Genomic DNA, 25480 nt, shown 5'->3' with positions numbered 1-25480 from the left:
CCTTTGGGCACCTTTAGTCGCGGTTGGCCTGGCCAACCGCGGCTAAAGCCCCTCACGTGCACCAGCTGGCCACCGAGCGCCCTGGCCCAAGCCTTTGGTCGCGGTTCGTCTGCCGAACCGCGACTAAAGACTTCATTAGTCGCGGTTCCTACAGTTTCGCGACTAATGGGGCTGGACGGAAGCCTCTTTTTCTACCAGTGCATGAGGATCATTGTCGATCAGCAATCTGAATGGCGCGGATCCTCTCCATGGCTTCTTTCATCCGATCAGTGTCCCGCCGTGTCCTCAATGGCATCCAAGTCTGAAGGAACAAATAGCATTTAAAAATAATGTCAGCAAGATGAGAAGGAAACTTGCGTTCAATAGTAATCTGTTGACATGTGGTCCAAAGGGACTACAACAGCGCCCCTACGCAATGCCAAAGGACTCAAGCACTAGTAGAAAACAGGGAACTAGTCCCGGTTCCACGGGGCCTTTAATCCCGGTTCTGGAAACCAGGACAAAACAAACGGAACTAATGCCCAAAACCTTTAGTCCCGGTTGGCTTACGAACCGGGACCAAAGGAGGTCCATGTGGCCGCTGTGGGGCGCTCAGGCAGGACGACCTTTACTCTCGTTGGTAACACCAACCGGGACCAAAAGGCAGCCACGCGTCAGCAGCTCGGAGGCGCTGTTTTTTAAGTGAGTTTAGGGGTTTTGGAGGGTTAGTTTAGGGGTTTCATATTGTGTTAGCTAGCTAATAGAGAGAAGTGACCTATTTCTCCATGCTTGGTCGACGCTAGCTATTTTACATATAGAGACAACTCGACGCTAGCTAGTAAGCAAGAAGGAAACCATTAATTACACAAGATCGTCATGAACATATACAAAGAGAAGTGATTGACTTCTCTTTCTCCGTGACTGGTCGAACAAGTTTTCGTATATCTATCCGACACTACTACATATATACAATATAACATCCATGATATCATCAAGCGCAAAACTCTCATTGAACGTCCGTATGGTATTCCCCATCTTTATGTATGACGTGGTCAAGAAAGAATCCCGCCAATTCCTCTTGAATTGCTCGTATACGATCATGTGGTAGAAGTTCATCCCGCATCTCCCGCTTCTAATTTAAAGAAGGGGGTCAATACATATATATGAATGAAACTCAACACAATTGGTGGTAATAAAATAATATTGTGAATATTGTTTGCATACTTCATATTGTTTATCAGAGTAGCCCCGCTCACAGGTCGAGTGGCGGATGAACTCGCAAACGTAGTATCCACATAAATTATTTCCGCCTTCGTGCCACAAGCACTTTACGAGAAATAGAGTTCAATCAAGATGATAATCAAGCATGATAAATAGTATTGATGAAACTAGAATCAATTAGAGATGCGCGGAACTAGCTTGTACTACTTACTTTGGGGTGTGTAAATCGCAACTCCTTCTGCAGACCTGGAACCATTCCGGTGAACTGTTTCCAAACCCTGTCAGGCAAAGAAAATGATTACTTGATATCAGGAAATGAACGAAAGTTGACTATATGGTGCGATAATGATTGAACTTACTTCTGGAGCATTGCAGTCATGTCCTCATAATCCCGGGGATCTGTACGTCTCGAGTCTAAGACAGTTACTACTCCCCCGTTAATCTTAATCTCTAGTAGAATAAAGTGGAAGCTGTGCACGCATAACTCATCAATTATATTACTTAACCTCGAGTAAGCGAAACCGTATATGCACAAGATAGTAAGACTCACTTGAATTTGTAAGGAAAGAGTATTTTTCCTTTGTTTTGATGTCGAAGGAACGATTGTAGCAAGTTGTTCTCAGTATCTTTGACTCTGTTTTTAACCGACCATTCATTTACGGTATTTGGGCTAATGAACCCAAGGTCATAGATTTGTATTTTTTGCATTCGACAATCTTCAGTTTGCATAATATAGTGAGGATAATTATATATACATGCAATGAACGAGCTGAGCTATAGATACTGAATTACAGAAGTAATACTTACAGACACTAGCAAGTCATGAGTTGTTTGTCGAGGGCGTCTTGATTGAATAACTGAAATAACTCCACAATTCAACATGCATCAACTCAACTCCAATGAGGTCATGTTCCTCTTTAATTTCAGCCACATACACTGTCGGCCCCACTCTTCCTGCAGGTATCCATGTACCATTCATGCAATCTTCGCATCATCGTTGTTAGAGGAGGATGATCAGGTTTGATGAGAGGCTTCCTGTTGGGGATATAACTATTGAGTACAAACCGCCCAGGAGGGGCCGGTTTACACTCAACCGTATTGAAGTCCACGAAGGTTAGAGGATGGCGTTTTACTATGCAACTTAGAGGCCCGGAGCCTAAAGGCGGATTAGGGCCCATATTGGTAAACTGCCATAGTCATGTAACTTGATTGTACGATAAGGAAGGGAGAGACCGAGCCGAACAGTTGTATGAGTCGGCCTCGGGATTCTGTAGACCGGCCGGGCGTCAACCCGTGTATATAAGGGGACGACCCGGCGGCGGTTCAGGAACAAGAAACACAACTCGAGAGCCAGGCATAGCTTGTTTAGCTCCCTGGCTAGCGAGACCCCAATAATCTCATCACAACTAGACGTAAGCCTTTACCTTCATCGAAGGGGTCGAACTAGTATAAAATCCCTCATGTCCTTTGTCCGGTTTAACACCTTTTAAGCTAACTAGTCGCGATGGCTCCACGACTAAGTCCTTACACGAGGACATCTGACGTGATATTTCCATGACAGTTGGCGCCCACCGTGGGGCTATCGCACGATGGTTTTGAGTTCTTGAAGGGCAGCTTTGAAGGACTCAAAGGATACGTGGCAGGCTGGATGACCAAAAGTCGTCGCGGCAAGCTCTATATCGACGATGCAGGCTGGGGCCCCGAGGCCGGCTCAATCGAGTATGGGTACCGGGTCCACTTCGGCGGAATTCACGTCTTCATCGGCAAGATCGGCGAACCGGGTCCTGAGCTGGACATCTGCACCGACCTCATCGAAATGGCTCAGCGTGCAAGTCCCGCCCGGATTCAGCCTCCCATGAAGCATGCAGTCGTAGGAGGTGTCCACGGGATCAGATCTGAACCGGTGTCTGAGGGAGACACGGTCGCTTATTCCGATGATGAATCATCTGGTGAAACCGAATCCTTGTACCAAGTTCAGGATGGCGTGTTTGAAGGGTATTCCGATGGCACCAGTATTCCGGAATTTCTTGAAACGCCAAACCACGTTGGAATCTTCATGGCTGGAACACAGCCAACCTTGCAAAACTCTACTGCGGCGGCGTCTGGACTGGTGGCAGGGGCAGGAGGCTCCGTGCGCCGGCCGGCTCAGGGTCTCTCCGGTTTGATGGATGTCTGGGCGGCCTTGTTGACCACATAAGTTACACCAACGATGCAGGATCAGCACAATGCGGACATTGCCAGTCTGAAGGACCAGATAACACAAGCCAAAGCGGACTTAGCAGCTGAGGAAATCAGGATGGCTGAGGAGCGGGCCGCTTTAGATGCTCAGGCACAGAGGATTCAAGTCGAAAGTCATCAACTTTTGATGGATCAGAACGCTTCAAATCAAGTATTCCGGAGGAGACATCAATCTCGCCTGCCGCCGAATTACGATGCGATGAATCTCTTTGGAACACCAGCAGCAGGAACTAGTAACCCGCCAGCAGTAAACCAGAATACTGATCCAAGGACCGGGGCGCCGGATCAACCTCAGTTCATGGGTCCGCCTCAGCATACGGATAACCGGCCGCGGTATACCACACCGCCACCGGGTCACTTTTCTACCCCATTGGATAATATGACAGCAGCAGCATCCCGGTTGGCTGCTATTCCGATCGAAGGTGAATCGCCGACAGCAGTTGAGACACAGCGGGCTAGGGATCTTCTTCAAACAGCTTTGACACAGCAGCAAGCTGATTCATACAGCCGAGACAGGGTTCACTCAACTCCACGACCGAGCAAGAGCTATAGCAGGCATATAGATGAACCGAAGGTGTCTAGCAGCGCGCGGCGCCGTGTTGTCCCTCCCGGGCCTAATCCGGTGCATGGAGATATGAACGCTCAGGACATGGTGGATCATGGCAGAGCACGAAGGGAAGCCGCTTTAGCAGCCCAACAAACGGGTCGATACCAACCCGCCCCGGTTCAGCCAGCATCGTCGGTAGACCGTGGCGTCGGAGTTGCTTTCAGCTCGTGGGGGGTACCGTGCCTTATTCCGGCCCTCCGGAATGTGCGATTTCCTAAGGACTTCAAGGACCCACGTAAGGTGCCGAATTACACCACTGATCAGCCGCCCGAGGCGTGGGTGGAAAGTTGTGAGATGGCGATGGAGATGCTGGACATTGATGAAGTGGCCTGTGCAAAGTACTTCACGATGATGTTGGAGGGAACAACTCATACTTGGTTGAAAAATTTACCACCTAACTCCATCGAGTCATGGGACCAGTTGAAGGCCCGGTTTATAGCCAATTTCAAGGACACATGTAAGCAGCCTATGTCCATTGTAGACCTTGACGCCTGTGTGCAAGGGGAGAACGAGTCGACAACTCATTGGGTGCGCTGGGTTTCATAAGTCTTGCACTCATCGGACCGTATTAACTCGGCTTGGCAATCATCACCTTGGAGCGTAATTGCCGGTGTAAGTCACTAAAGATGAAGTTGGGATGGCTCAAGCGTCACTGCAATGACATGGGCACCCTCATGGCCGCCTTGGTCAAGTATGCCGATTCTGATAATACCAAGGATCCCGATTCTGATGAGGAGAAACCGGAGAAGGGAAAGAAGAACGACGGTGCAAAGGGACAGCAGCACAACCAAGGAGGTCATGAGAATAATGGTAAGCTTAAAGCGGATTCAGATTTTGTAGCTAATGCTAATGTGCAGCATCGTAAGGGTAAACTGCCCCAGCGTGGCGGCGGAATGAACCTGGAGCGTTTGTTGAATCAGCCATGCCCAAGGCATGGGACCAAGGAGGCTCCTGCAACACATCTCTGGAAAGATTGTAACATTATGAAGGAGTTCAAAAACTCTGATCTTTTCCGGTATGATCAGGGTCCATCGGGCGGTTCAGGTCCAGGTTCTCATGGCGGCGGCGGTTCAAACTCTGGATTTCAGAATAATCAGGGCAACTAGAACAACCAAGGTGGTAATAACCAGCAGAATAATCAAGGAAATCAGCAGCAGACGGGTTATCAGAGTCACCCAAAGCAGTTGAATGGTGGGCAGTATCATGTGTTCACCACTAGTCTGTGTAAGCGTGATCAGAAGCTTCACAAGAGGGCAGTTAATGCTGTTAAACCGGCAGTACCACGTTACCTGCGGTGGTCCGAGCAACCTATTGTATGGAGCAGAGAGGATCATCCGCCCCGGGTTGACAATCTGGGTCACCTGGCTTTGGTGGTGGCACCTCAGGTGGGAGGTTATAAGTTCACCAAAGTACTCATGGATGGGGGGAGCAGTATCAACATTCTGTATTATGAGACCTTCCGTCGCATGGGGTTGACAGACAAGAGTCTTAAACCGTCCAATACTGTTTTTCATGGTGTGGTACCAGGTAAATCGGCGTACCCTATTGGTAAGATTGCTTTGGAAGTTGTGTTTGGTGATGAACATGATTCCCGGTCTGAGACATTGACCTTTGAGGTGGTAAGGATCCAGAGCCCGTATCACGCGCTGTTTGGGCGACCGGCTTATGCAAAGTTCATGGAGAGGCCTTGTTACATTTACTTGAAGCTAAAGATGTCGGGTCATAAAGGGACCATTACGGTTCACGGAAGTCGCAAAATCGCTTTGGACTGCGAAGAAGGTAATGCGGCCTATGCTGAGTCAGTTTGTGCTACAGAGGAGCTGAAGTTTTATAAGGAAAATGTTGATCTGGCAGACATGACCCCTCTGAAGAAGCCTACCACTGAGCATGACCCGACCCTACATTTCAAACCGGCTGATGAGACTAAACTTGTTGACTTTGTTCCTAGCGATTCATCTAAACAGTTTAGCATCAACAAAAATCTGGATCCGAAATAGGAAAGCGTGCTCATCGAGTTCATCCGTGAGAACCGGGACATCTTTGCATGGAAGCCTTCTGACATGCCAGGTGTACCGAGGGAACTCGCTGAGCACACTCTCAATATTGATCCCAAGTTTAAACCGGTCAAGCAATTTCTTCGTCGTTTTAACGAGGAAAGACGCAAGGCAATTGGTGAAGAGGTAGCCCGACTGTTGGCTGCTGGGTTTATCGTTGAAGTATTCCACCCTAAGTGGTTGGCTAATCCGGTGCTTGTTCTTAAGAAAAACGGCACTTGGCGTATGTGTGTGGACTACACAGATTTGAACAAAGCTTGTCCGGCCGATCCTTTTGCTCTCCCGCGTATTGATCAGATCATTGATGCAACGGCGGGTTGTGAGCGTTTGAGTTTCTTGGACGCTTATTCAGGCTATCATCAGATCAAGATGGCAGTTAAGGACCAGGAGAAGACCGCCTTCATCACTCCTTTTGGAGCCTTATGTTATGTTTCTATGCCCTTTGGGCTCAAGAGTGCCCAGGCGACTTATCAGCGCTGTGTGCAGAATTGTCTTCATACTCAGATTGGGCGCAATGTTCATGCCTATGTTGATGACATTGTAGTAAAGTCCAGGAAGAAGGAGACATTGATAGATGATCTCAATGAGACCTTTGACAATCTACGGGTCTACAAGATGATGCTCAATCTGGACAAATGTGTCTTTGGTGTTCCAGCAGGCAAGCTTCTAGGCTTTCTGGTGTCCAACAGGGGGATTGAGGCTAATCCGGAAAAGATCAAAGCGATTACATCTTTGGCTAAACCGGCATGCATCAATGATGTTCAACGTTTAGCAGGTCGGATTGCAGCACTAAGCCGGTTTATCAGCCGTTTGGGAGAGAAGGCGATCCCGCTGTATCAGATGTTGAAGAAAAAGACACCTTTGTCTGGAGTGATGCGGCTAATGTGGCGTTTGAAGACTTGAAGCGACAGTTGGCTGAACTGCCAGTCCTTGTTGCTCCGGTGGACAAGGAGCCCTTATTGTTGTACGTGGATGCTAATGCCCGTGCTATCAGTGTGGCAATTGTGGTGGAGCGCAAGGAGGCCGGTAAGGAGTACCCGGTTCAACGACCGGTTTACTATATCAGTGAGGTGCTTATTGAGTCAAAGCAACGATATCCGCATTGGCAGGAACTTGTATATGGGGTTTTTATGGCAAGCCGGAAGCTCAAGCAATATTTATGAGGCCATCCCATTACAGTGGTCAGTTCAGCTCCATTCGGTGATATAATTCAGAACAGGGAGGCAACTGGCCGGGTTGCAAAATGGGCAACTGAACTTGGTCCGCATGGTCTGAAGTATGTGCCTCGAACAGCTATAAAGTCTCATGCACTTGTGGACTTCATCAATGATTGGACTGAGTTGCAGGCGCCAGAGGACAAACCGGATAATACATACTGGACTATTCACTTTGATGGGTCCAGGTAATTGGAGGGCTCGGGGGCTGGTGTTGTTCTTACTTCCCCTCGAGGTGATAAGATTCATTACGTCCTCCGTTTAATGTTCCCCTGTACTAACAATGCAGCTGAGTACGAGGCTCTGCTCCATGGGCTCCGCGTGGCCAAAGAGATGAACTTAAGCCGGGTGCGATGCTTTGGAGACTCTGATCTGGTGGCTCAGCAAGTTTCTGGTACTTGGGATTCTAAGGATCCACTCATGGCGGCTTACAAACGTGAGGTGGATATTGTGGAGGGTTACTTCAAAGGGTATCAGGTTGAGCATATAGACCGGCGCAAAAACGAAGCAGCAGACGCTTTAAGCCGGCTTGGATCTCAGCGTAAACCGGTACCTCCCAATACCTTTCTAGATATCTTGCATAACCCGTCTGTTAAGTTGCCTACAGAGGAGGATTTGGCTGTTCCTGATCGGGAGGCTCAATTAGTGGCCGCTTTACATGTTATGCCGGATTGGACAATTCCGTATCTGGCGTATATGAACCGGGGCGAGTTACCAGATGATGAAGTCCTGGCTCGGCAGATAGTTCGGCAGTCCAAGTCCATGGTTATTCACAATGGCGAGTTACACCGCTGCAGCATTTCAGGCGTGTTTCAGCGTTGTGTTTCTCCGGAAGAAGGCCAAGAGATCCTATGGGAAATTCACGAAGGGGATTGTGGTCATCATGCCGGTTCAAAATCCTTGGTTGCAAAAGCTTTCCATCATGGGTTCTACTGGTTGACAGCTCATGCTGATGCGGAGGATCTGGTAAAGTGATGTGATGCTTGTCAACAGTTTTCACGCATGGCTCATGTTCTGGCTCAAGAATTAAGGATGATTCCCATCACTTGGCCGTTTGCCACCTGGGGGCTTGACATGGTGGGACCCTTTAAACGCTCCAAGGACAAGAAGACCCACCTGCTGGTGGCGGTTGACAAGTTTACCAAGTGGGTTGAAGCGGAGCCTGTCAGCAAGTGTGATGCGGCTACGGCGGTTCAATTTCTCAAAAAGATTATTTTCCGCTTTGGCTTTCCACACAACATCATCACGGATAATGGCACAAACCTCTCTAAAGGTGAGATGGAAGATTTTTGTCAGAGAGAACACATCCGGCTTGACTTAGCATCTGTGGTGCACCCCCAGACCAATGGTCAAGCGGAGAGAGCTAATCAAGAAATCTTGAAGGGTATTAAACCCTGGCTTATGGTTTCTTTAAAGCAGACGCCGGGTTGTTGGGTGGAAGAATTGCCTTCTGTGTTATGGAGCATCAACACCACTCCCAACAGATCAACGGGTTACACGCCTTTCTTCATGGTGTATGTGTCACACCCAATATGCGATACTATCCTAAAGAGACTCGAAGGTCCCACCAAGGATAGAACCGCATATTGAAACGCTTTTGCATGGTGGATATCATTACATCAACATTACATAATATATGGGGGTACATATAAGAGGCATACAATGCCACTCGAATACAACATCATCATACATAAGATCAACATCCGACTACGGATGAAACATAAATAGAAACTCAAACGACATCCACCCTGCTAGCCCAGGCTGCCGACCTAGAACCTATCCCCTGATCGAAGAGGAAGCAGAAGAGGAACTCCAACACAAGCAAACTTCGCTCTCGCGTCATGATCATCGCATAACCTGTACCTGCAACTGTTGTTGTAGTAATCTGTGAGCCACGAGGACTCAGTAATCCCATTACCATGGGTATCAAGACTAGCAAAGCTTAATGGGAAAGGAAGGGGTAAAGTGGTGAGGTTGCAGCAGCGACTAAGCATGATATGGTGGCTAACATACGCAAATAAGAGCGAGAAGAGAGCAAACGGAACGGTCGTGAAGCTAGCAATGATCAAGAAGTGATCCTGAACTCCTACTTACGTCAAACATAACCCAAAACCGTGTTCACTTCCCGAACTCCGCTGAGAAGAGACCATCACGGCTACACACGTGGTTGATGCGTTTTAATTCGGATCTAGTGTCAAGTTATCTACAACCGGACATTAAAAAATTCCCATCTGACCATAACCGCAGGCACGACTTTCGAAAGTTTATACCCTGCAGGGGTGTCCCAACTTAGCCCATGATAAGCTCTTGCTATCAACGAAGGATATACCTTCTCCCAGGAAGACCCGATCAGACTCGGAATCCCGGTTTACAAGACATTTCGACAATCGTAAAACAAGACCAGCAAAGCCGCCCGGATGTGCCGACAAATCCCGATTGGAGCTGCACATATCTCGTTCTCAGGGCACACCAGATGAGCAAAACGACGGGTTGGTATATACCCTGGTTGCCCAGGGGGCGCCAGACATCGCTCGGTTTGGACCAGCACTCAGAGGAGAACTGGCCCGGGGGGGATAAAATAAAGATGACCCTCGGGCTCCGGAAACCCAAGGGAAAAAAGGGCTAGGTGAGGCGAATGGTAAAACCAAGGTTGGGCCTTGCTGGAGGAGTTTTATTCAAAGCAAACTGTCAAGGGGGCCCATAAATCACCCAACCGCGTAAGGAACGCAAAATCCTGGAACATAACACCGATATGATGGAAACTAGGGCGGCAAGAGTGGAACAAAACACCAGGCATAAGGCCGAGTCTTCCACCCTTTACCAAGTATATAGATGCATTAATTAAATAAGAGATATTGTGATATCCCAACATAATCATGTCCATCATGGGGCAATCTTCAACTTCACCTGCAACTAGCAACGCTATAAGAGGGGCTGAGCAAAGCGGTAACATAGCCAAACAAAGGTTTGCTAGGAAGGGTGAAAAGGTTAGAGGCTGACATGGCAATTGGGAGGCTTGAAGAGCAAATGATAGGTAGCATAGCAAAGCGATAGAACGAAGCAACTAGCATAGCAATGATAGTAGTGAGATCCAGGGTAGCGGTCATCTTGCCTAAAATCCCGCTAGGAAGAAGAACGAGTCCATGAAGAAGACGAACGAGAGTAGTCGAACGAATCCTCACAATCGCAACATTACCGGAACTAAGAAGCAACACCAGAACGAAACGAACAACATGGTAAATGCACAAGCATAAACATGGCATGATGCACAAACAAGTATGATGCATGTCTGGTTTAATGAGGCATGGCATGACAAGTGCAACAAATAATACTACAAGTTAAGTGGAGATCAATATGCAACGAGTTGCATATTGACAAAACACCACATTGACATATTTAGTTTAATCTCGTTTCAGCTACCAAACAATATTAAATGTTGTTAAACATGGCAAGGGGTGAAGCATATGAAAAACTACCTATCTAGACAAGTTTAAATGAGGCCGGAACAACAAACAACAATTCCGGAAAATCCTCATGTGCAATTTATGAATTTGGTACTGTTCTGTCCTAAACCATATTTTAAGGTTATTAAACAGGAAAATAAAGTGCACCATGTTAAACTAGGCATTTTCCACCCCATTTACATATGAAGTTTATTAAATTTGGTGCTACAGTTATTTAGTTATGAAATAAATCATTTTAACATGGCATTTTAGCAAATTAATTCAAACAACACATTTAAACAACTTTAACATGGATGAAAGTGGCATATTGTGAAAGTACATGGAATTCTAAGCATTTTACATGTTTACAACATTTTAATCCGATGCACGGTTGATGAGTTATTAAATGCATGAACATTGAGGGTTTTTCTGCAATTCTGAAAATCCTGGGATAAATGCTAAAATCGCAGATCTGAAAAAATACTACACTGGGCCTAATCTGGCTGGCCCGATGGGTGAAAAAAAACAAGAGGAGGGGCGCTGGGGGGCTGCTCACCCATGGGCCAGGCCAAGTCGGTGGAGAGGCCAATGGGAGGAGAGGATGGCGCGCTGGGCCTTGGCGTAGGATGCGGCCCAGGCGCGTGCAGCAACGGGTCAACGCCAACGGGGCAGCAGCGGTCGCTCGTTTGCTCGAACCGGACGAAGCAGAGGCGAGGTCGGGCATGGCGGCGTGGGACTTGACGCGCGGGATCCGGCGAGGAGGTGTCGGAGATGGCAGGATCGGGCCAGTTCATGTCGGGGAGGCGAGGAGGCAGGGGCTCGTCCGCGTCCTCGAGTGCTCGCAGAAGCAGGGGAGGCGGAGACAGGATGCAGGGGAGCGGCGGCGGCGAACTTGGCGCTCGGGGCAACCGGAGGAGCGGGCGTGAGGGCTTCCTTCCCTGGAACGAGGCGGAGGCGACGGGAACCTCCAGGAGCTCCATGGTGATGCAGAGGACGGGGATGGCCTGGAGACGGCGGGCCTTCGATGGGGATGGGGCAGACGAGGCCAGAGGAGGCGCTTGGGCTGCGTCTGTGGACGAGGCGAGGGACGACGGCTGGATCCGGGCAAAGGGCATCAGGGACGAATGGATCTGGCCGACCGAGCGTGGCGGGGAAGGAAGCACGAGGCGGTGCAGAAACTTGCACCGGCGACCATGGCAGCAGGGGCGAATCCCGGAAATTTCCTGGCAGAGGAGAAACACAAACGAGGGAGGGAGAGAGTTTAGAGGAGGTAGGAGAGAAAAACAGGGGAGAGGAAAAAGGAGGCCGACGACGACTCATCTGCTGGGGGCTTGACGGGGCAAAGACTCCAGCGAGGAGGCCGGGAGGGGTGCACGAGGCCTCGGGCGGCTGCAGGGGCTCGGGCTCCATGGGCGCGAGGGGATGGAGGAGGAGCAAGACCCGTGGTTGAATGGATCGATGGATTTGGAAGGAGGGAGGAGCAGTGCTGATTGGGTGGCGCTGGAAACAAGGGGACGATGGCGGCGGTGGTTTGGGCAGGTGGGATCCCGATGGAAGAGGAGTGGCGGCGGCGACGAGAAGGATTGGATGGGACAGCTCCCCTAGATTCTAGGGTTAGGCGTCTATTTATACGTTGGGGGATTATGATAGGGGCTAATTTGGTCCCTCCGATCGAAATCGAATGGCCGAGAATAAATAGGTTAGGGAAGTCAAGGAAGAAACCGAAGATATTTTAGAGATGTTTGGGGATGATCCGGACCCAATGGTAACGACAGCTCGCGTCGGGTCCGGGAGAAGTTTTCGGATGCGCATGCGAGGGGTTTGACAAAAGGCCATGGAGACAAGGGGTTTTGATGGGCTTAGAAAAGAGAGAGAAGAGAGCGGCCCGATTGATCTGAGAGGGGTCAACAAGGGCAAGGAAGAAGCGACAACTACGAGCGAATGCAAGTTTTATGAAAACGATGCCGATGCAATGTGAATGATGACATGAGATGAGATGCATGACATGAACAAAATGCAAAACAAAAGACAAAAACCCAACCACGAAGGAAATATCATATCGCATCTCCGGAAAAGGCAAGAGTTGGAGTTACGAATATGGAAAGTTGTATCAGGGGCGTTACAACACTCCACCACTACGAGAGGATCTCGTCCCGAGATCTAGGATGGCACCAGAGAGAAACGAAAGAGGAAGAGAAGAGTTAAAACTAAGTTGCTTCTTTGACGAACGAGTGAAACCACGAACCTTGAGAGGTTGAGAAATTTAAAAGAAAGAGTACAACAGAGATGAACGAGATTGCAAACAATCCGTTAGAAAAGAGGAACAAGGAACATTACGATAACTAGAAGGTTGCAAAGACATGAATCAAGAGTTTAATGGACAAGATAGAGTTCGAAACCACTTCGGTTAAAACAAGATGAGAGAGGAAGAATTCGGGCAGCACTCCGTTTGAACATGGAAGGACTAGAACATGAACTTGAGAAGATGGGATGATACTTGATGAAATCAACAACACACTGCCTCCGGAACTATTGAAAGAATGGCACAATGGGTAAGAAAGATTTCAGACAGCTCTCCGGTTGAGGAAGGAGGCAAAACTTGATAAGATGAGAGAACTCGAATGAAAACACGACACGCCGGTTAAATGGATAAGCATGAAAAGAACATGATCTTGACAAAACGAGGTGATGGGTGAAGAGCGCAGCATCACAATGACTCCAAAACGATAGAATAGAAGCTAGATCGTTGTGATAAAGGGAACGGAGAAGGAAATGACAACTCCTACCACAATTGAATTTGGAAAGCATCCTTGCAAGAAGGTTAGAACAAAGTTGTTGGAAGACCAACAACGAAAAGAATAAGTTTGTAGTGGGCTTATGGAAACATCTCAACATTATGAGGTGACAACCGACCACTAAAGGAAACAATTGCTTGTTTTAGATCGACGAAGAGATGAAAACTGCTTTCGCCGAGAGGATAGGAGAAAACTTGGATCATTGATAAGCACCACAATAGCAACATTCCTTAGGGAAGGCTTTAGGTGAAATATGACACAAGATAACTCCAACGAAGAGATTAATGGATTTAGAATACCTCATTGTTGACAACATGTGACTCGTGAAACATGAAGGAACTTGTCAAGAATGATATAACGCCATCTCAAAAGAAAATGGTAGAAAGGATTGCACTTCGAAATGCAAGAAGAAGAATACTTGATCTCCTCAAAACAAAACATGTGTTGAGCAACATGTTTAATTTTTGAGTATAGCTTGGCGGATCATAACTTCGAGAGAAATCTTGAAGAACAATTGAAGAATGAAAAGAATCCTTGACGAACCACCATGTAGAGCCTCCATGAAGAACTCCGGTAATAAAAGAATGATAAAAAGAAAGAGAAGTTGAAAACACAAGGTGAAGTCTTGTGATGATTTAGAAGGAGCTTCGCGACGATAATGCGAAAAACTTGGAACTCCGGAAAAGAAAAAGATGAAGCATCTCGAATCGAGAAATGTGACATGATGAATAACTCTGGAAAGAAGAAACTAGATCACTTGGATGCAACAATAATAAGAATTACGTTATGCGTATCCTTCACCAATTTAAATTGATGACAAGCAACGGATAGGCATGCTACTTATTCTCGTAGAAAGGATTAAGAGAGATATAGAGCAAACTTGAGAAGGTATTGATGGAACCACCGATGGGATTTGGAAACAACGAATGAATTGATATGATAACAAAGGAAGTGAAATCTTGAACGAACCACCGTAAGAATTGAAAAATGAGATTAGCAAAGGCACAATTCACCGGGAAGAGTTGGAAAACGAATGAAGATACTTGAGGGGATTTAGATAAATGAGAATGAAGAGATCATGAACTGATTAGTGGGTATTTGATTGATGCACCAGAAGAATTCGAGAACGAGAGTTGAAAGCTGAGAATGAATAATTCTGAGATGATGGGCTACGGAGAATCAATTTGAAAAGACTCTTGAATTGCTCCGGATGGGTGAAAAGAATTTAAGAGAGCCATGAATCTTCGAGAGAAGGGACATGATTTAGAGGAAACACTTCTTCGGTCTTCACATGTTGAGAATGATGAGGAGAACCACCATGACAATTGTTGAGATACTCCGGAACAAAGAAGAATAGCAATGATGAACCAACGATGAAAATATTCTGAAAGCGATCTTGGAGAAGGAATATGACTGATGAAAATTCATTCTTACGTCAAACTTCGAATAGAATTTGGGAATAGCTCCAGGAAAATTAGAAGAGTTAGGTAAGATCCTGGGAAAAGACCTGTGGGTTAGGGCCCACTCGAAAGAAACATCATTGAAGGATTGCTTGAAATAGAGATTGCACCGGTAGAATTAAATAGCTTGAATGAGAGAAAAACCTTGAAGTAACTCGAACGGATTAAGAATGGGAACTTGATTCTTCTGAGATATCTTGAGCACTCCGGATAAGAATAGAGAGAGGTGAACAATTAAGAGGTGCATCGGCAAGAGAAAGCATTTGACATGAGGAAAGGAATATGATCAACACTGAAAGCTTGAGTTAAATCCACCGGAAAAGAATACGAGAATGAAGAATGATGAACTTGAAGCTCGTGAGCATCTTCACGAAGGATCACCGAATCAGAACATTGATTGAAAAGAGTGAAGAGACTTCACATGAATAAATGGATACTTGATTAAGAAATCTGAGTCCTTGAAGAAAAAGGGTGGGAGGGCAGGAAAACAAAGGCAACTTGGGGACGGATGAAACAGATACCGTTGAGAAAACATCGAATTGATCTCACAAATGTTGAAATGATCGGATCCACTTGAAGAGAAGCACACCGGTTGGAAAGAATTGACATGACAATCTCGATGATCAAAAGGATTAATACTCCCATAGAAATATGAGAACACCCTTGAAAGTTATGGATTCAACATTTGACTTCTAAGCAACTCGAATACCATAAATAAAACAAAACAAAGGATTTGGCTTGCAGAATAAGCCGGAACAAATACATATGATAGAGATTTACCCAATCCCGTATCATGCATCTGTCGGAAAGATATTCTAGGAGCTACTTGAATTCCCACCTATAAAATTCCCGAAACTTTCTGGTTATGCAATCTGGTGTTGGGGATACAGGGGAAGCAATATATCTCACCCAAACTAACAATCCCTACATCCAGCTGTATCCATCCATCAACACATAACCAAGAAACCTCCGGAAATCGTGTACCTCAACCTTCGAAAAGCATCCGTTATATGAGCTATGGAAATACTCCCGAACTCCCCAGTACTGGGTGACGTCGAGGTTATCTCACCAACAACTGCATAAAAGAGATTTTTGATGTCGGCAAAACTCAGGTATTCCTAGAACTGCAACGATAAAATTGTGACGACAACACCTCGGAGCTCAACTCCCCGGGTCACTGCCACATAAAAGACAGGAGGCACCAAGAACAATGTTCTCGTCACAAAACCATCAGAACGATTCCAAGATACCCACGTGATCCTAAATTTTTTTAAGTGAAATTTGAGGAGAGGAAAGACAAAACATCTACGTCAGGAGACCTCACTGGAGCGACGAAGGGGCTGAGGAGTAAAAAGAATCCTACTCTCCGATATATATAATCCTAAGACTCAAAATAGTTTTTTTTTCTAGACTCAACAACGACCAACAATCAAGGGGGCTTCTATGGTCGGTCGAGGCTCTGATACCAACTTGTCACGCCCAATATGTGATACTATACTAAAGAGACTCGAAGGTCCCACCAAGGATAGAACCGCATATTGAAACGCTTTTGCAAGGTGGATATCATTACATCAACATTCCATAATAGATGGGGATACATATAAGAGGCATACAATGCCACTCGAATACAATATCATCATACATAAGATCAACATCCGACTACGGATGAAACATAAATAGAAACTCAAACGACATCCACTCTGCTAGCCCAGGCTGCCGACCTAGAACCTATCCCCTGATCAAAGAGGAAGCAGAAGAGGAACTCCAACACAAGAAAACATCGCTCTCGCGTCATGATCATCGCATAACATGTACCTGCAACTGTTGTTGTAGTAATCTGTGAGCCACGAGGACTCAGTAATCCCATTACCATGGGTATCAAGACTAGAAAAGCTTAATGGGAAAGGAAGGGGTAAAGTGGTGAGGTTGCAGCAGCGACTAATCATGATATGGTGGCTAACATACGCAAATAAGAGCGAGAAGAGAGCAAACGAAATGGTCGTGAAGCTAGCAATGATCAAGAAGTGATCCTGAACTCCTACTTACGTCAAACATAACCCAAAACCATGTTCACTTCCCGGACTCCGCCGAGAAGAGACCATCACGGCTACACACGCGGTTGAAGCATTTTAATTCGGATCTAGTGTCAAGTTATCTACAACCGGACATTAACAAATTCCCATCTGCCCATAACCGCGGGCACGGCTTTCAAAAGTTTATACCCTGCAGGGGTGTCCCAACTTAGCCCATGATAAGCTCTCGCGACCAACGAAGGATATACCTTCTCCCAAGAAGACCCGATCAGACTCGGAATCCCGGTTTACAAGACATTTCGACAATCGTAAAACAAGACCAGCAAAGCCGCCCGGATGTGCCGACAAATCCCGATTGGAGCTGCACATATCTCGTTCTCAGGGCACACCAGATGAGCAAAACGACGGGTTGGTATATACCCTGGTTGCCCAGGGGGCGCCAGACATCGCTCGGTTTGGACCAGCACTCAGAGGAGAACTGGCCCGGGGGGGATAAAATAAAGATGACCCTCGGGCTCCGGAAACCCAAGGGAAAAAAGGGCTAGGTGAGGCGAATGGTAAAACCAAGGTTGGGCCTTGCTGGAGGAGTTTTATTCAAAGCAAACTGTCAAGGGGGTCCCATAAATCACCAAACCGCGTAAGGAACGCAAAATCCTGGAACATAACACCGATATGATGGAAACTAGGGCGGCAAGAGTGGAACAAAACACCAGGCATAAGGCCGAGTCTTCCACCCTTTACCAAGTATATAGATGCATTAATTAAATAAGAGATATTGTGATATCCCAACATAATCATGTCCATCATGGGGCAATCTTCAACTTCACCTGCAACTAGCAACGCTATAAGAGGGGCTGAGCAAAGCGGTAACATAGCCAAACAAAGGTTTGCTAGGAAGGGTGAAAAGGTTAGAGGCTGACATGGCAATTGGGAGGCTTGAAGAGCAAATGATAGGTAGCATAGCAAAGCGATAGAACGAAGCAACTAGCATAGCAATGATAGTAGTGAGATCAAGGGTAGCGGTCATCTTGCCTGAAATCCCGCTAGGAAGAAGAACGAGTCCATGAAGAAGACGAACGAGAGTAGTCGAACGAATCCTCACAATCGCAACATTACCGGAACTAAGAAGCAACACCAGAAAGAAACAAACAACATGGTAAATGCACAAGCATAAACATGGCATGATGAACAAACAAGTATGATGCATGTCCAGTTTAATGAGGCATGGCATGGCAAGTGCAACAAACAATACTACAAGTTAAGTGGAGATCAATATGCAACGAGTTGCATATTGACAAAACACCACATTGACATATTTAGTTTAATCTCATTTCAGCTACCAAACAATATTAAATGTTGTTAAACATGGCAAGGGGTGAAGCATATGAAAAACTACCTATCTAGACAAGTTTAAATGAGGCCGGAACAACAAACAACAATTCCGGAAAATCCTCATGTGCAATTTATGAATTTGGTACTGTTCTGTCCTAAACCATATTTTAAGGTTATTAAACAGGAAAATAAAGTGCAGCATGTTAAACTAGGCATTTTTTCACCCCATTTACATATGAAGTTTATTAAATTCGTAGCTACGGTTATTTAGTTATGAAATAAATCATTTTAACATGGCATTTTAGCAAATTAATTCAAACAACACATTTAAAAAACTTTAACATGGATGAAAGTGGCATATTGTGAAAGTACATGGAATTCTAAGCATTTTACATGTTTACAACATTTTAATCCGATGCATGGTTGATGAGTTATTAAATGCATGAACATTGAGGGTTTTTCTGCAATTCTGAAAATCCTGGGATAAATGCTAAAATCGCAGATCTGAAAAAAATACTACACTGGGCCTAATCTGGCTGGCCCGATGGGTGAAAAAAAACAAGAGGAGGGGTGCTGGGGGGCTGCTCACCCATGGGCCAGGCCCAGTCGGTGGAGAGGCCAATGGAAGGAGAGGATGGCACGCTGGGCCTTGGCGCGGGATGCGGCCCAGGCACGTCCGGCAACGGGTCAACCCCAACGGGGCAGCAGCGGTCGCTCGTTTGCTCGAACCGGACAAAGCAGAGGCGAGGTCGGGCATGGCGGCGTGGGACTTGACGCGCGGGATCGGGCGAGGAGGCGTTGGAGATGGCCGGATCGGGCCAGTTCGTGTCAGGGAGGCGAGGAGGCAGGGGCTCGTCCTCGTCCTCGAGTGCTCACAGAAGCAGGGGAGGCAGAGACGGGATGCAGGGGAGCGGCGGCAGCGAACTTGGCGCTCGGGGCGACGGGAGGAGCGGGCGTGACGGCTTCCTTCCCTGGAACGAGGCGGAGGCGACGGGAACCTCCAGGAGCTCCATCTTGATGTAGAGGACGGGGATGGCCTGGAGACGGCGGGCCTTCGACGGGGATGGGGCAGACGAGGCCAGAGGAGGCGCTCGGGCTACGTCTGCGGACGAGGCGAGGGACGACGGCTGGATCCGAGCAAAGGGCATCGGGGATGAATGGATCTGGCCGACCGAGCGCGGCAGGGAAGGAAGCACAAGGCGGTGCAGAACCTTGCACCGGCGACCATGGCAGCAGGGGTGAATCCCGTTCGTTTCCTGGCAGAGGAGAAAAACAAACGGGGGAGGGAGAGAGTTTAGAGGAGGTAGGAGAGGAAAACAGGGGAGAGGAAAAAGGAGGCCGGCGGCTACTCATCTGCTGGGGGCTTGACGGGGCAAAGACTCCAGCGAGGAGGCCGGGAGGGGTGCACGAGGCCTCGGGCGGCTGCAGGGGCTCGGGCTCCATGGGCGCGAGGGGATGGAGGAGGAGCAATACCCGTGGTTGAATGGATCGATGGATTTGGAAGGAGCGAGGAGCGGGCTGCAGTGCTGATTGGGTGGCGCTGAAAACAAGGGGACGATGGCGGCGGTGGTTTGGGCAGGTGGGATCCCGATGGAAGGGGAGTGGCGGCGGCGATGAGAAGGATTGGATGGGACAGCTCCCCTAGATTCTAGGGTTAGGCGTCTATTTATACGGTTGGGGGATTAGGATAGGGGTTAATTCGGTCCCTCCGATCGAAATTGAATGGCCGAGAATAAATAGGTTAGAGGAAGTCAAGGAAGAAACCAAAGATATTTTAGAGATGTTTGGGGATGATCCGGACCCAATGGTAACGATAGCTCGGGTCGGGTCCGGGAGAAGTTTTCGGACGCGCATGCATGGGGTTTGACAAAAGGCCATGGAGACAAGGGGTTTTGATGGGCTTAGAAAAGAGAGAGAAGAGAGCGGCCCGGTTGATCTGAGAGGGGTCAACAGGGGAAAGGAAGAAGCGGCAACTATGAGCGAATGCAAGTTTTATAAAAACGATGCCGATGCAATGCGAATGATGACATGAGATGAGATGCATGACATGAACAAAATGCAAAACAAAAGACAAAAACCCAACCACGAAGGAAATATCATATCGCATCTCCGGAAAAGGCAAGAGTTGGAGTTACGAATATGGAAAGTTGTATCCGGGGCGTTATAGTACGGGGCAGAGGCGGTCCTACCAAGTGATATTCGTCACGATTCGCCCCGGGTTGCTAATTATGTTGAAGCGGACAATGAGCAAGCACACCAGGAGGCGTTGGACTTGTTAGATGAAAAACGAGATATGGTTTTAGCCCGTTCGGCGGTTTACCAGCAAGACCTGTGGCGTTATCATAGCCGTCAGGTTTGGACAAGAACCTTTCAAGAAGGCGATTTGGTGGTCCGACTCATCCAGGATCAGACCGACATGCACAAGTTATCCCCACCTTGGGAAGGACCCTTTGCGGTCAGCAAAAATCTGCACAACGGATCATACTACCTCATTGACGTTCGAGACAACTCACGCACTTCTGAGGAGGAGACCCGGCGGCCATGGAACATAGCTCTCCTACGGCCTTACTATACTTAAGCCATAGGCTTTTCTTATGTACATATTTCGACAATGTATATATTATGCTCAATAAATAAACCAGCATCCTTGCTATAAGCAGGGCCTCTGCTGTTTTTTCTCAAATATCCTTTGAGTTGCATTGGGGCTTCAGCTGTCAAAGTGGAGTACTACCTCTTAAACCGGCTATCATGCCACAACACAACTTGGGAGCGTCACACCCAAAGGGCCAAAGAGAGTCTACATGTTATGCATAGCTCAAATATAGGCACCTAATGAGCACAGTTCATCATGTTACTTGGGGGCTCCTTGTGTCAAATACCAAGGAGTTTGAATGGACCCTTGTAGCTGGGTATCGCCCCACGGCTTGGAAGCCTGGTATATTTACCTAAAACCCCGGGTTAACCTGCCTTCATCAAGTAAGCCACTCCTATCCAGGTAATCCTGGCACGACCCTCCGAACGTTTGACAGTTACTCTCATTGAGACCCTGAACTTGTCAAAGTTAAAATGGTGATTGGTTAGTTGGAGGTCCATCTTAAAAGGCTTCGTCAAATGGTTTAACTCAGCGGCCTGGCAGCCCATGAAAAGCCTCGAATTTGGGCCTGGCAGCCCTTGAAAAGCCTCGACTATACGGTTTTATTTGCACTTATTATTATTTTTTCTTTGCTGACTTTTTGTGTTAAACCGACATCTTTTGATCTGGTATGGCTTTCCAGTCATCACATTAACCCGGTGTTAGTTAACCCGGCTTGGATCTCAACTCAAAGTTGATGAACCTTATTATTAAACCGGAGTGTATTAACCCGGTCTGGCTTTGACTACTTGTTGCCAGTTTTGATCATCTGGTGTTCATTGTAACCCGGCATGACTTCTTATAAACCATCAGTACAAGGTGAAGTTGTACAAAAATTCAAGATTTGAGTTTTCACCCTTACTACAGTCAGAGTTGGTCAACCAACTAAACATGATATATCACATCACATGTATGAGTTGTTTCATATTTCGTAAAGTTTGGTTATCAATCAGGCTTTACCTTGGGTATTATGACCCGTCCGGCGGTAAGCCGCCAGGGCAATTCTTTTTATGCAGACATAGGGATTGCATCTTATGATATATGAGCCAACATATTGGTGACGGAACACAAAGTATTTCCCACTGCACGATGGCAACATATCAAAGTATTTTTGCCACCCTATTACAAGGCGCTTAAACAGCCCAAAATATGGAATTGTCTTAGACCGGACAGTTTGTGCAAAGACAACCGGATTGCCGGATCAAGCATCATCGCCATGTTGACGTGAAGTAGATGGATCATCTGGCGTCGGTTCAACCTCCTCATCTTCACCCAGTGGTTGGAACTCAGCGGTGGTCCAGTCAATCCCGGTTAAGGCCTGAAAGACAGCCTCTTCACTTATAAGATCAGTCGGGTCAACGTCAGGGGCGTAAGTGTGCTTACGGATTGGTGGAATAAGGTTTTGCACTTCCGGAATAACAACCTCAACCCGTTTGTTGTCAGCATCATAGAAATACCGGTGAACCGTCAAGTTTGCTTCTTCACCCAGTTGACTCGCCAGAGGATGCATCTCCCTTGTCACACGTTTGAGGGTGTCATTGTCAAACACTGCCCCATTTTCCTGTTCACTAGGAAAGCCCTTGGCAATATCGACCGGATCAAGGTCAGCTATCCATGCCTTGACTCGGTTCAGTGCTAACAAAGCGCCAGCTCTGGCAGCGGATCGCTTCACTTCTTCTATTTGAGCGGGCGTCGTAGATAACTTAGCTAGAGTGTCCTTGATCAGTGTCGGGGCTACATTATCATAAGAAGTTGCGCAGATAACCCGTTGGGCACCGGTACACAACTGTTCAATCAGCGTATAGGCGGCCTTGAGTTTCCTCCGCATATCAGAGCCCAGCTGAGCAATGCGGCCACCTACAGCGGTTTAAGGATTTCAAGTTAAACCGGCAAATTTCAAACCGGAATATTCATAAGGCATTGGCAAACGGTACTTACCAAATATTGCAGAAGTCATGGCATTGATTTGGCGCTTTAATCCAGTAAGCTCTTCCGTCACCGGTTTAAGAGCTGCTTCAGCATCTTCCGCCCGCTTCAGCAACCTAGCCTTTTCGGTATCCCAGTTGGTCCACTCAGATTTGAACCACTCTTTGAGCTGCTCCATGGTGGTTAGGGAAGTTTTCAATTCATCCTTGGCCTTGGTGGTTTCTACTTGTTGGGATTTCAAATTTTCTTGAAGATCGGATATTTGAGAGGCTTGTTGATTTATCTCACTCTGCAACAGCGAGAAGAGCATATCAATACCTTTTTGAAAGTCCCAAGCATATAACCAGTTATACACTTGGCACTTGGGGGCTAATGAGGATTACTTTTTCTACTTATTATTGAAGTCCCACGGATTAATACAAGTTTTAATCATGGCACTTGGGGACTAATGTGTGTTTGATCAAAAATACACAAGGGAAATCAACAAAGTACAATCTGAAATATGCAAAGTCCCGGTTTGACTTCCTAAAGGAAAACCGGCCCTTGGGGGCTACAATGCAATAAAGGTACAGAGTAAAGGATCCAATGGTTTACCTCATAGCGCTCCTTCATCAAATTTACCAAAACGGCCTCATAGTCTCGGCTGGTGATGAGACGGTTTAAGAAGCCGGAATGAAGGTCTTGGGCAGATAAGTCAGCACAGTCTGACAAATCAGTTTTGCTCTTTCCCTTGTTCATAAATGCAAATTCATCCTTGGCGGTATGCTTGGATAAAGCAACTGGATTGCCTGTGCGGTATATGTTGTACCAGTAACAACAACGTCATCATCCTTTGCGGGGCTTGATGGATTGGTATTCTCCTTAGCAGGGCTTGGCGCTTTGGCAGCAGGGCTTGGCAGTTTGGTAGCAGGGCTTGGCGGATCAACAGGTGGACTTGGAGGGGTGGCATCAGGCGTTGATGTATCAACCTGTGTCTCTGGTTCATCTTCTGGCGGATTGGCATCAGTACCTGGGTTTTGCGGAGCAGAATGATCTATGGCAATCTCAGGGTTTTCGCCCTCATTTTCTGGGGTCTTCTCCGGATCAACATCGTCAGTATGGCCGCTGGTCTTGGCTTTTTTACTTAATCGGGCCTTGGCGCTACAACATCCAAAGTTAGAATATGGTAAACCGGCGCATGAAGAGACAACTTGAGAAAGTGTACTTACCCAGCGATGAACTTGAGGGGAGGCAACTGAGTGGTTGATGAACCGCCAGACGAGTTGGAAGATGCCTGATAAATCGGATCTGACGGATTGAGTGGGCATTGGAAGAAACCCTTCAAAGGATAAAGCTTTTCAGGAGAATAAGTCATCTCTGGACGATGTTTCTGGGTTGGTGCGTCTGGTAAACCTGACGAGGTGATTTGCTGACCACTGTGTGCGACGATCTACGGCTTGCTGTGTCTTCACAGAAAATTTTGGATCCCAATGAGCAAGAGGGTGAGATAGTTTTACTTTCTGAACTATGTAGCGAACTTTTTGAACCGGCACAATATCAGAATCGGAAGAAAGAGTGATTACCTCAGCATTGTCTGCATGGCTGGCCTCAGCTTCCTCCTGGGAACAATCATTGTTAATAAGATGAACGAATAAAGGAACTAAGTAAGTCAAATTTTACCTCTGCGTCTGATTCCTCATCCTCTGGCGGATCAGAAGACTCGGCGGCTTTCTTCTTGGGAACCTTCTTGGTAACTTTGGTTTATGGACGAGCCTTGATCGGTTTAGTCCGCTTCCAGAAGGATCTATTGGCCTGTAACATTAAGGCAAAGAAATGTTAGCACACAGTTAAAGCGGAGGCGAATCAATAAATATTCAGATAAACTTCACCGCTGGTGGAGGATTGGAGACGCAAAAAGGTGCCAATCCGGTTTGACTGCATGCAGAGATTGTTTCATCGAGCATCTTCTTTGCAGATTCAGTAACTTCAAGGTCTTTCATTACTATTTCATGGTAGCGTTGAGGGTATTTGATGTTGCCAGTGTATTCATGCATCAATCCGGGGCGGCGGCTTAATGGCAAAATACCCCAAGATACCCAGCAGCGGACGAGATCAATGCCAGTTAAACCATTGGCCATGAGGGCCCGGACCTTGGCGATTTGAGAAGCCAAAGTTCTTCGTTCTGTGGCGGATAAGCGTGAAGGTAATGGGTGGTTAGTGCTAAGTCGGTGGGGACGGTAACCCGGCAAAGGATTTTCTCCATCAGGGGTAGTGTTCCGGCAGTAAAACCAAGTCTGGTTCCAATCCTTAGGATGGATATGATGTTTTGCATGTGGGAAGTCAACCTATTTTATTTTCTGAATCGAAACGCCGCCCAGTTCTGTGTTGGGACCGTCAGAGAACTCCGTACGGCGGTTCAAGTGGAAGAAATCCCGGAACAACTCCACAGACGGTTCTTCCTGAAGGTAGACTTCACAGAATACTTGAAAGTTGCATATATTGGACACGGAGTTCGGTCCAATATCTTGTGGATGGAGTTGGAAGCTTGCGAGGACATCCCGGAAGAA

The sequence above is a fragment of the Triticum dicoccoides genome, chromosome 4B (genome assembly GCF_002162155.2).
Source record: "Triticum dicoccoides isolate Atlit2015 ecotype Zavitan chromosome 4B, WEW_v2.0, whole genome shotgun sequence".
Lineage (NCBI taxonomy): Eukaryota > Viridiplantae > Streptophyta > Magnoliopsida > Poales > Poaceae > Triticum > Triticum dicoccoides.
This window is presented reverse-complemented; position numbering follows the sequence as displayed.